The sequence below is a fragment of the Hyaena hyaena genome, unplaced genomic scaffold, assembly GCF_003009895.1.
Source record: "Hyaena hyaena isolate Hyena2069 unplaced genomic scaffold, ASM300989v1 scaffold_303, whole genome shotgun sequence".
Lineage (NCBI taxonomy): Eukaryota > Metazoa > Chordata > Mammalia > Carnivora > Hyaenidae > Hyaena > Hyaena hyaena.
Genome location: NW_024080934.1, coordinates 2019038 through 2032058, shown reverse-complemented (window position 1 = coordinate 2032058; position 13021 = coordinate 2019038).

Genomic DNA, 13021 nt, shown 5'->3' with positions numbered 1-13021 from the left:
CCTGTAGCTGTTTGCTTGGAAGGATTTACATTTCTATGGTGTCCTGAAGTTCTTAACTCATTGTGACCCCAGTCTAACACTTACATGCAACCTGCTTAACAATAAGTGTATGAAACTACAGCAATGGAAATTTGGAGCATAGTTCCACACAAAAATTTTGAAAATACTATCTTTATGAAGTAGATTTTTGTTTTTATCATATTTATTTATTTTCATTCATAGGGTTTTATAAGGATCAGGTTAATCAGGTAGAGAAAAGCCTGGAATCACTCTAGAGAAAATTTGTAGAATGTCAGATGTATACTTTTGCCGTTGTAAAATACAATCACCAATGAATACTAGAATGAGAAATGGAAAGTGGAAGAAGTGAGAGAGACACCAAGGATATAAGTTCTCTCAATCTGGAAGTTTCCTTGAGCCCTTTTGTATGTAGCAAAGTTCTACTATACCATTATATCCCAGATAAAATGCCACCTTCTCTGGGAAGCCCATCACCACTCCTACTATAATTTATATAAATTAAACTCACACCGCTGAGTTTAAATCCTTAAATCCTTATTATTTGTTGTCAACAAATAATATCTATAAATACTTGAACATTTTACTTAACATCTCTTAATTTCAAAGTAGGCTCACATATGTCTGAAAAAAATTAGGACAGTGTCAGACACAGAATAAGTATTCATCAAACATCAGTTTACTCCCTCAAAATATTGTAATGAGAGAACACCCATATAATGGGTGCCAAGAACATAGAGGTATTAAACACATTTTTAAAAAAATATCTAAAGTTCAAAAAACACTGAATATCAACTATCTTAAAAGATACTAGAAATTGTTTTTAAGAGTATAAAATGTTCATCATGATCTTAACCTCTGGCATAAATGAAAGTTCTAAGTAAACAAAAAATTATTAGCAAAAACTCAAGACAATCTATGATTTTACAAAGTTTACTGATGTTCCATAACCTGAGCTGATTTCTGTGAATTTGTTGAAAGAGAAAAGTACAAAGGACTGAATGTTTGTGACTCCCAAAATTCATATGTTGAAACCTTAATCCCAGTGTGATGGTATTTAGAGGTTGGACATTTGAGAAGTGATTAGGTCATACGGGTGAAGCCCTCATGAATGGGATTAGTCCCCTTATAATAAGAGGTCAGAGAGGTTCCTTGCCCCTTCTGAGGTGTGGGACACAGAGGGAAGATGGTCCCCCAGGAAGAGTGTATTCGCCAAAAACCTGACCATGAGACTCCTCCTCATCATCTTGGACTTCTAGCCACCAGAACTTTGAGAAATAAATCTGGGATAATTTTTAAAGTTTATTTATTTATTTTGGGAGAGAGAGAACAAGAATGAGGGGGGGAGGGGCAGAGAGAGAGAGGGAGAAAGACAATCCCAAGCAGGCTCCCTGCTGCCATCACAGATCCCCACACAGAGCTCGAACTCATGAACCATGTGATCAAGACCTAAGCTGAAACTAAGAGCTGGATACTCAATTGGCTAAACCACCCAGGCACCCCTCAACATTATTATATTTTTAAAACATCATTTTATTTGTTGTCAAGTATGCCTTTATGTATATATAACTACATACTTCTTTTATTTGTTATTTAATTCCAAATTTTCATTTCATAAATCCTCATTTAAAGAAATTTTAAAAAATTTTTTAATTAAAAAAAAATGTTAAAAGAAGGCCAGTTACCATATTGAAACTTGCAACAATGGAGCTTAGTCTAAATGATACCATCAAAACAACTTAAAATATTTGAATTACCTTATTTAACGAATTATCAAGAATTTTTTTCTCTACATACAATAGTTCATCAATTGTCTTACAATAAATTTATTGTTATTTTACAAAGTCTAGGACTAGAACCAGAAAAGTCAAACATTTGTAAACTATACTTTTTTTGTTTGATCCCAAACTGTTACTCCTCATTAGGGAAAGGATCAGGGAATCAGCATGGTGATCAAAGAAACGTGGAGGGACAGATCACTATTACATTTTTTTTACTTTAAAAGCACCCTAAGAGATGTACCGTCACTTGATAGCAACAAAGAATGAAATAATGGCCCAATACTTGGTATGCTCAAACCCCTTCGAAGGTTTCTTTGGTAACCAAATTAAAGATATACCATCTACTTGGACTTCAAGGCCCTCAGATGTAACCCCAGCCATCCTCTCCAGTCTTGAACTCCATATCTTCCCTGTGCATACCCTTCACTCCAGCAAAAACAAATTACTTGGCATTTCCTGACATGCTCCAGTCTTTTCTACACATCAAAACATTCTTCTTCCCTTCTTCCAAGTCCCACTTCAGTTTCTGCCTTAAGCTCTTTCTAATAGCTCTCATTTGGATGTGGTTTTGTTTCCTTTCTACTGTCACAGTACTTTTCTTCTCTCCTATGGCACTTCTCTTGTTCGATAGAGTCTTACAGTAGAGTTGAGTGTATATTTACCGTCTCTGATTGGGTTGCAAATTCCTTAAGGGTGAAGACTTGGTTCAAATTAATATTTCTCTTTTCATCTTCTCATCGGAAACATGATTCTTCAATACCTATCATGTTGCATGTTGCAGGCCCTGTGCAGGCCCTGGAGATGGAATATTTAGTGAGCAGGAGATGGTCCCTGTCCTAACAGAGCTTATGCCAGACACCAGAGGATGAAGAAAAGTCAAAGGAAATAAAAATAATGTGGAAACATGTAGGTGCTAAAAGCAGGACATGACAAAAGTACCAACCAGTATATACTGGGGGAGATGAAATATACTGTTCCAGAGAGAAGGAACAGCTAAGAAAGAACCTGGAGTTGAGGGTGCATGTGGTTTCAAACAGCTGAAAAAAGTACAATATGGCTGCAGCATAAAACAGAAGATAGTATGTCCATTAGCTTATTTCCTACTAAGTGTGTATTTATTGAGGCACCTGGGTGGCTCAGTCAGTTAAGTGCCCGGCCTTGGCTCAGGTCATGATCACACAATTCGTGGGTTCGAGCCCCATGTCAGGCTCTGTGCTGACAGCTAGCTCAGAGCCTGGAGCCTACTTCAGATTCTGTATTTCCCTCTCTCTCTCTGACCCTCCCCTGCTCACACACTGTCTCTCTCTCTCTCTCTCAGAAATAAATAAAACGTTAAAAAATATTTAAGTGTGTGTTTGTTTATTGTATACTCTGCCTCAGTTCTTTTTAAAAAAAATTTTTAATGTGTATTTTTTTTGAGAGAGAGAGAGAGAGAGACAAAACACAAGCAGGGGAGAAGCAAAGAGAGGGAGACAGAATCTGAAGCAGGTTCCAGACTCCAAACTGTCAGCACAGACCCCAACGTGAGGCTCAAACCCACAAGCCATGAGATCATGATCTGAGCCAAAGTTGGACACTTAACCTACTGAGACAGGAAGGCGCCCCATACTCTGCCTCAGTTCTAAAATGATCTGACGTAGCTAAAATATTTGCAGCATAGTATATACAAATTAGTGTATTTCCACTTTCAAGGGGAGTTTTCAAAATATAAGAAAGTCAGGCATGTTGATACTGAAATCAAAGATGCATACAACCTGAACACATTTCATGTCAAAAACAAAAGAAAACATTAGGCAAATAAACGACACCACCACATGATAAACTTCAAGCTCATTGGAGGTTTTTTTTGTAATGAAGAAGGTACACTTTTTAAAAATTTCTTTATTTTTAAATTTACATCCAAGTTAGTTAGCATATAGTGCAACAATGATTTCAGGAGTAGATTCCTTAATGCCCCTCACCCATTTAGCCCATCCCCCCTCCCACAGCCCCTCCAGCAACCCTCTGTTCTCCATATTTAAGAGTCTCTTATGTTTTGTCTCCCTCCCTGTTTTTATATTATTTTTGCTTCCCTTCCCCTATGTTCATCTGTTTTATATCTTAAAGTCCTCATATGAGTGAAGTCGTATTTCTCTGAATTTGTCTTTCTCTGACTAATTCCGCTTAGCATAATACCCTCTAGTTCTATCCACGTAGTTGCAAATGGCAAGATTTCATCTTTTTGATTGCTGAGTAATACTCCATTGTGCGCGCTCGTGCGCGCGTATGTGTGTGTGTATATATACACACAGCTTTCATTTTTCATTTTTTTAATGTTCATTTATTGTTGAGAGAGAGACACACACACAAAGTGAGAGTAGGGGAGGGGCAGAGAGGAGGGAGACACAGAATTGGAAGCAAGCTCCAGGCTGAGCTGTCAGCACAGAGCCCAACGCAGGGCTTGAACACACAAACCATGAGATCATGACCTGAGCAGAATTGGATGCTTAACCTACTGACCCACCTAGGTGCCCCATGTTTTAAAAATTTTTTAACGTTTATTCATTTTTGAGAGACAAAGTGTGATTGGTGGAGGAGCAGAGAGAGGGAGACACAGAATCTGAAGCAGGCCCCAGGCTCTGAGCTGTCAGCACAGAGCCCAACGCGAGGCCTAAACTCACAGACTGAGAGATCATGACCTGGACTGAAGTCAGATACTTAACTGACTGAGCCACTCAGATGCCCCATATACCACATCTCCTTTATCCATTCATCCACTGATGGACATTTGGGCTCTTTCTATCATTTGGCTATTGTTAATACTGCTGCTACTAACATTGGGGTGCATGTGCCCCTTCAAAACAGCATGCCTGTATTGCTTGGATAAATACCTAGTAGTGCAATTGCTGGATTGTAAGGTATTCTATTTTTAATTTTTTGAGGAATCTCCGTACTGTTTTCCAGAGTGGCGGCACCAGTTTACATTCCCACCAGCAGTGCAAAAGAGATCTCTTTCTCCCCATCCTCACCAACATCGGTTGTTGCCTGAGTTGTTAATGTTAGCCATTCTGTCAGGTGTGAGGTAGTATCTCATTGTAATTTTGATTTGTATTTCCCTGATGATGAGCGATGTTGAGCAGTTTTTCACGTGATAGCCATCTGGATGTCTTCTTTGGAGAAGTGTCTATTCATGCCTTTTGCCCATTCGGGTGTTAAGTTTGATAAGTTTTCTATAGATTTGGATACTAATCCTTTATCTGATATGTCATTTGCAAATATCTTCTCCCATTCCATTGGTTGCCTTTTAGTTTTGCTGATTGTTTCCTTCACTGTGCAGAAGCTTTTTATTTTGATGAGGTCCCAGTAGTTCATTTTTGCTTTTGATTCCCTTGCCTCCAGAGGTGTGTTGAGTAAGAAGTTGCTGCAGCCAAAGTCAAGGAGGTTTTTGCCTGCTTTCTCCTCAAGGGTTTTGATGGCTTCCTGTCTTACATTTAAGTCTTTCATCCATTTTGAGTTTATTTTTGAGTATGGTGTAAGAAAGTGGCTCAGGTTCATTTTTCTGTATGTCGCTGCCCAGTTTTCCCAGCACCACTTGCTAAAGAGACTGTCTTTATGCCATTGGATATTCTTTCCTGCTCTGTCAAAGATGAGTTGGCCATACATGTGTGGGTCCATTTCTGGGTTCTCTATTCTGTTCCATTGATCTGAGTGTCTGTTTTTGTGCCAGTACCATACTGTCTTTATGATTACAGCCTTGTAATACAGCTTAAAGTCTGGGATTCTGATACCTCTAGATTTGGTTTTCTTTTTCAAGATTTCTTTGGCTATTTGGAGTCTTTTCTGGTTCCATACAAATTTTAGGATTGTTTGTTCTAGCTCTGTGAAGAATGCCGGTGTTATTTTGTTAGGTATTGCATTGAATATGTAAATTGCTTTGGGTAGTATTGACATTTTAACAATATTTGTTCTTCCTATCCAGGAGAATGGAATATTTTTCCTCTTTCTGTGTGTGTATTTTTCAATTCCTTTCACAAGATTTCTATAGTTTTCAGTGTATAGAGTTTTCACCTCTTTGGTTAGATTTATTCCTAGGTATTTTGTGGGTTTTCGTACAATTGTAAATAGGATCGATTCCTTGATTTCTCTGTCTGCTGCTTCATTATTGGCTTATAGAAATGCAACCAATTTCTGTGCATTGATTTCATATCCTGAGACTTTGCTGAGTTTATGGATCAGTTCTAGCAGTTTTTTGATGGAATCCTTTGGGTTTTCCATATAAAGTATCATGTCATCTTCAAAGAGTGAAAGTTTGACCTCCTCCTGGCCAATTTGGATGCATTTTATTTCTTTGTGTTATCTGATTGCTGAGGCTAAGACTTCCAATAAATTCTATGTTGAATAACAGTGAGGAGAATGGACATACCTGTCTTACTCCCGAACTTAGGGGGAAAGCCCTCAGTTTTTCCCCATTGAAGATGATATTAGCGTTGGGTCTGTCATATATGGCTTTTATGATCTTGCAGTATGGTCAAGAAGGTACACTTTTTAACATTTTCTTTCAAATTCTTCTACCACACCAGGACACTCATTAAAAGCCTTTAAGCAATATACATAAAGGGAGGTACATTATACATAAAAATATATAAAATGTTTTGCCTTCCAGAATTCCCCTTGAATAGAAGATTTGTTTGGGATTAAAAAAATACTTCAATAAATCACTGAGCCACCCCAAAGTCCTAATCAATTAATAAAATATTGTTACTAAAATGCTGCTGCAGCACAGAATGTAAGGGAAAGCAGTTGGTTGCCCTAAGGAGAAGAGAGGGTATAAGAGAAAGATAAAGAAGGCAAGAGAATTATGCAGAGAGATGAGGTAGTAGCAAAAGCAGGTGATACATGACATGATTTCATACCATAACTCATATTCAGAAAAATAGCTAACTTCACAAAGTCTTGATGTGAGGAGGGTTTGTGTTGTTGTTTTTGGGTTTTGGGTTTTTTCTTTAACCAATGAGGAAGCTAAGTTTTATGCCCAAAATGAATGAATCAAAACAGGTATAATAAATACAATAAGTATGCAAACCCTGAGAGACAAAAAGACTTTAGTTGACATTAAGTTACATATTACATTTTGCAATGGACCAAAATATCAAGGGATTGTTGTATTCAAAATAAAATCTTCTGGTTGCTGGTAATGATAAGGTGAATAGTGCTTTTAAAATTAAAAAAAAAAAAAGAGTTCTTGTTTGTTGAGAATTTGAAATATACTTGTTGGAATATTCCCAAAGATATAAATCAGAACAGAAGAAGGACCATTCATGGGGAGTCTCTAAGTAAATGAGTTTCTAGGTAAATGAAACTATTAACAGTACTTCTGTTCTTTTTACTTGCTACAATGGTATCCAGAGCTTAACAGTCTTTGAAGAAGCTACATGTTACTTACTGATAATTTCTCCATCAAACTATTTTCAGACTGTCAAGATTCACAAATTTTGGGAGAACATATTATATCAAGCCCATAGAAAACCAAAATATCTATGCCAAAACTTACCAAGGATAATAGAGGTTACTAATAAAAGGGGATACACTGGGAAAAACAAATGTTTCTTTTCATTCAGTTGCTTAATTAAATAGCATTTCCAGTTTAAGCGGTAGAAGGAGGAAACATCCCTATTCAGTCAGAAATTTTAATACAGAAATAGCAAATTTGCACACCATACATATCAGTGTACTGTCTAAAAGAGAGCAGTAGTTGAAGTTATGGACATCTAGAGGAAACTTTATCTGAATGTTGAAAGGTCATTTCTCTCAATTTTTCACCAATACAATGTCCACCTGAGATAAATAGAGTGGCATAAAGGTTGTATTTACAAAGATAATTTTCATAGCACAAAGGTGGTCTGAGAAACAGTAAGTCTGGGATATTAGGAGACTATTAAAATAGGTCAAGCAGTTCTGCATCTAGCTAAGATGAAGTTGAAGGTACCAGATTTACCTTCCCACCTAAAACAACTCAAAAACTAGAGGAAATATATGAAACATGTGTGTAAGAGGAAATTGCTTGAAGTCAGGAAACAACTATCCAAGATAATCAGAGAGAAAAGTTCTGATTGGTCACATGAGGCTGAAACAGTGACTGTTCCAACCAACCAAGCTGGAAAACCTCATAGTACAAGGAACATTGGATAGAGTTCTCAGGAGGATACTGCCTTAGTTGTGGTGACTAATTAGCCTGTAATTAAAAACAGCCTTGGTACTGCCTAGCAAATATTAATAGCAAGACCTGAAGGATCACACCATTTTCAAGTAACTGTCTTATAACAAAGCTCAGAAGTATTTATAGGAACACAAAAACATCTAGCATAACACAAAAAAATAAAATCAAAATGACTGTCATTCAATCAAAAAATATCAGGTACACAAAGAAACAGAAAAATAGAATCCATAATGGCAAGAAAAATGAGTCAAAATCAAACCACAATGGGATACCACTACACACCTATCAGAATAGCTAGAATCAGAACGTAGGTAACAAGTGTTGGCAAGGATGTGGACATATTGGAACTCTCACACACCTGCTGGAGAAAATGTAAAATGATGCAGTCACTTTGGAAAACAGTTTGGTAGTTCATCGAATGATTAAGCATAGAGTTACTAAAGGACCCAGAAATTCCTGCTCCTGGGTACATACTCAAGAGAAATCAAAGCAAATGTCCATGTAAAACTTTGTACACGGATGATTATATAGCAGCTCTTACTCATAATAGCCAAAAAGTGGAAGCAGCCAAATATTCACCAACTGATGGGTGAATAAACAAAACATGATATATTCATAAAATGGAAAATTATTCAGCTATTAAAAAGGAATGAAATACTGATACATGTCAGAACATGGATATACTCTGAAAGCATGCTAAGTGAAAGAATCTAGTTATAAAAGACCATATATTATATGATTTCATTAACATGAAAATCCAGAATAGAGAAACCTGTAGAGACAGAAAGTAAATTAGTAGTTCTTTGAGGTTGGGACAGGGTAGACCGATAAGGAATGATAGCTAATGGGTCTGGGGTTTCTTTTTAAGGCGATAAATGTTTTTCTGAAATTGACATGGCACTGCTTCTACATATCTAAATACACTAAAAGAAACATATCATTGTACAATGAAATGTATAATTGTATGGTATATGAATTATATCATCAATAAAACTCTTTTTAAAAACCAACCCAGAATGGACACAAACATTAGTAGCAAACAAGTGCATTAAAACAGTCATTATAGTGTATTCCACATATTTATAAGGTTACATAGATATGTGGAAGATGTAAATGCCACCAAATCAAACCTCTAGAGATGGAAGTTTTAATGTCTGAGGTGGAAGATACAATGAATGTGATGAACAACTAGCTAGATTGAAGAAGAAAAAAATAACGAACTTGAAGAAATAGCAACAGAAGCTATCCAAGATAAAACACAGAGAAAAAAAGGAATTTAAAAAAATAAACATATTGAGCTGTGGGACCATGTCAAGTGATTACATACATATGTAATTAGAATGTCCAAAGAATTGTTGGGAGAGACAGAGAAATTATCAGACTAAATGGCTAAATTTTTTCCAAATTTGATGAAAATTATAAATGCATAGATCCGAGAAATCAGTGAACCTCAGGCACAGGAAAAATGGAGAACTAAAGAATATCGTAATCAAATTGCTCAAGACCAATGATAAAGAGAAAATTTTTAAAGCAGCAATGGCAAAACATACATTCCAACATGATAAAGATAAAGCAGATTTCTTGTCAAAAACAGTACAAGTGATGGGGTGCTTGGAGTTCTCAGTCAGTTAAGCGTCTGACTTTTGGTTTCATCTCAGGTCATAATCTAACGGTTGGTGGGTTTGAGCCGGCATTGGGCTCTGTGCTGAGAGTGCACAGCCTGCTTGAGATTCTCTCCCTCTACCTCTCTGCCACTCTCCTATTGCACATGCTCTCTCTTAAAATAAAAAAATAAACTTTTTAAAAAAAAGATCTTCTTTAAAAAAAACAATGCAAGTGCAAAAATGATGCATCACATGTTTCAAAGAACTAAAAGAACTGTCAAACTTGAATTCTATGCCCAGCAGAAATATCTTTTGAGAACAAAGTCCTACAAAAACAAAATTTTCTACTTTAGTCTCTTAAGATGGTTAATAACTAATAATGTCACACCAATCAGGCATTTTTATAAGTCCTACTTATGATATAATAACCTATTTTAACATATGTTGGCTGAGTTTGGCAATATTTTGTTAAAACTATTTCAAACTTGCTCTTGAATGAGATCTGGCTGTTGTTTTACTTTCTTTTTCTGTCCCTGTCCTGAAATAACGGGTAATTCTAGTGTCACAGAGGAGAGTGTTTCCTCCTCCTTAACACTCTGTAAAAGTTTACATGATATTCAAATTATTCATTCTTGAGCATGCTGTAGAAATTTCCAGGGAAGACATCCAGGCAGCAAGATTTCTTTTTGGGAAAATTTTTCACTAAGAATGAATGTACTTAATGTTTTTAGGACTATTCAGTTTTTCTCTTTTATCTTGAGACTGTTTTGAAAAATTAAATTTTCCTAGGAATTAGTACATCTTACCCAAGTTTTACATTTTTTTAGTGTTTTATTTCTGAGAGAGAGAGAGAGAGACCATGTGAGCAAGGGAGAGTCAGGGAGAGAGGGAGATACAGAATCCGAAACAGGCTGCAGGCTCTGAGCTAGCTGTCAGCACAGAGCCCAACACGGAACTCAAACCCACAAACCATGAGATCATGACCTGAGCCGAAGTCGGACGCTTAACCAACTGAGTCACCCAGGCGCCCCCCAAGTTTTAAGTAGAATAAAATTATCCATCGAGTCTTCTCAATTTCTTCTTCACATCTGCAATATCAACAATTGTGTCATTTTAAAATTTCTTTTTATACCTGTGTCTTCTCCTCTCTATTCTACCAGTTTTACTACAGTATGTCTATTTTATTGGCCTTTTTCAATATCGACTGTTATTTAGTTGATATTCTCAGTTTGTTTTTAATCTTAATAATTACTGCTCTTACTGCTCTTGATTACTCTTTTTAATGTAGTTGCTTCTTCTACTGCTGTTGATGAAAAGTGGCAGTCTCACTGCAGCTGTTTTGTACATCAGTCTTTTCCCTTTGACTTTTTTGATATCTTCTTTTTACCTTTGGGTGTCTTCAGCTTTACTTTTGCATATGGAAGTGTGAATTTGTTTTCCCTTTTCAGATGTATTGATCTTTTTAAAATCTATGGATTTATGTCTTTTTGTTACTTGGGGGAAATTCTGAGTCATAGTGTGTTTTAAGAGTTTTATTTTTACAATAGATTTCTTTTTATAAAAAACTTGGGAAGAGAATGCAAAGAGTTGCTATATCCAGCTCATATCCAGTTCTCTGTATTCCTAACATCTTTCATTATTATAGTACAATTTGTCACAAATAATGAACCAATATTGATAAATGAAACAGAAAGTTTATAAACTTTATAATAAAGTTATTGACGTGTAAACTAAAGTTTACTTAGATTTCCTTAGTTCTTACCTAATGTGCCTTTCCTTTTTTAGGATCCCATCCAGGACACTACATTGTATTTAGTCCTGTGCCTCCTTAGGCTTCTCTTTGCAGTGACAGATGCTCAGGTATGTCTACTTTTGACGGCCTTGACAGTTTTGAAGGGTACTGGTCAGATATTTTTGCAGAGTTTCCTTCCATTGGAATTTATCTGATGTTTTCCTTACTATTAGACTGGTTGTGGGTTTTTAGGAGGAAGATCATAGAGGTAAATTACTATTTTCATCACATAATAACAGGGGTACATATTATCCACATGATTTGTCAATGTTGTTACTCTTGGTCACCTGGCTGAAGTCATTTGTTAAATTTCTCTCTTGCAAACCTACTATTTTTCCCTTTTTTCAAACTTTGGAAGAAAGTCACTTGTGCACAGCTCACACCTAAGGACTATGGAGTTTTGCTGTATATTCTTTAGGGCAAAATAAGTATATAAATTGCTTGTGGAGTTCTTCTGCATGGGAGACATATCTATTTTCCCCATTTATTTATTTACTTGATCATTTATTTATATCAGTATGGACTCAGGTATTTATTTTACACATTGCATTATAATTTGTTGTTTACATATTTCACTGATCAAATTACCTTAGCTTTGGCAATCAGGAGCTCCTATAGTGGGTTCTTGTGTCCCTTTAGCATACCAGATCATTGTGTTTTGCTTATGTGCTTTATCTTGTTTTGTTTTGTCAAGCATTTCCTTATTTTCTGTTACTACAAGATATCCCACACTCATATTGCATATTTCTGGCCCCAGCCCTGGAATGAGTCATTTCTTCAATGATCTTCCACTCCTTTCATTGGAGAACATTATGAGAAACCAAGATCTGAGTGCTGAGTGTACTCATTGCTACTAGAATGCAGTTGTTTTTGTTCTGTCACATAAATGGAAATACAAATCTTCTACTCCATTTTCCTTCTTTTCTCACTAGTATCCAACCTAGCATCAAGAGCAAATTCTAGAAATATGCAATATACATACCTTTCAAAAGTCACAAAAGAATAGCTTTGGTGTTCAGAGAGTCTCATTAAATTTTCTAAAAGCTTTATGTTCCCACACTTCTTGCTTCCCACACGTGCTACTTACCCTGCCTTTTCACCCTAGAAAAACTGATAAGTATCTCTGTAGTTTCACTGTTTGATTCATGGCATCTATATTTTGTGTAGTTTTACAGAACCTATCATTTTAAAAAGCATTGAAAGAGAACATAAAAATATTTCTTAACCCATATAAAATACATTCTTTATGAGGCTAAAAACATTGCTGACAACTGATCTGGAAAACATAAACAGAAAGAATGATTGCTCAAAGTTGATTTTTAAAGATGCATTTAAAAAGAAAACCCAATATTTACCATGGCATAGTTTTGTGCTTATTTGCAGTGACTGCAAAAGAAATCAGCATCATTCTTCTCAATTTTGTTTTGCTTTGCTTTAAAGGAAAACAATCCCGTGGGACACCTGGGTGGCTCAGTTGGTTAAGCTTCTGACTTGGGCTCAGGTCATGAACTCACAGTTCGTGAGTTCTATCAGTGCAGAGCCCGCTTTGGATTCTCTGACCTTCTCTCACTCTGCCTCTCCACCGCTCATGCTCTCTCTCAAAAAATAAGTAAAAGTAAAAAATAAATAA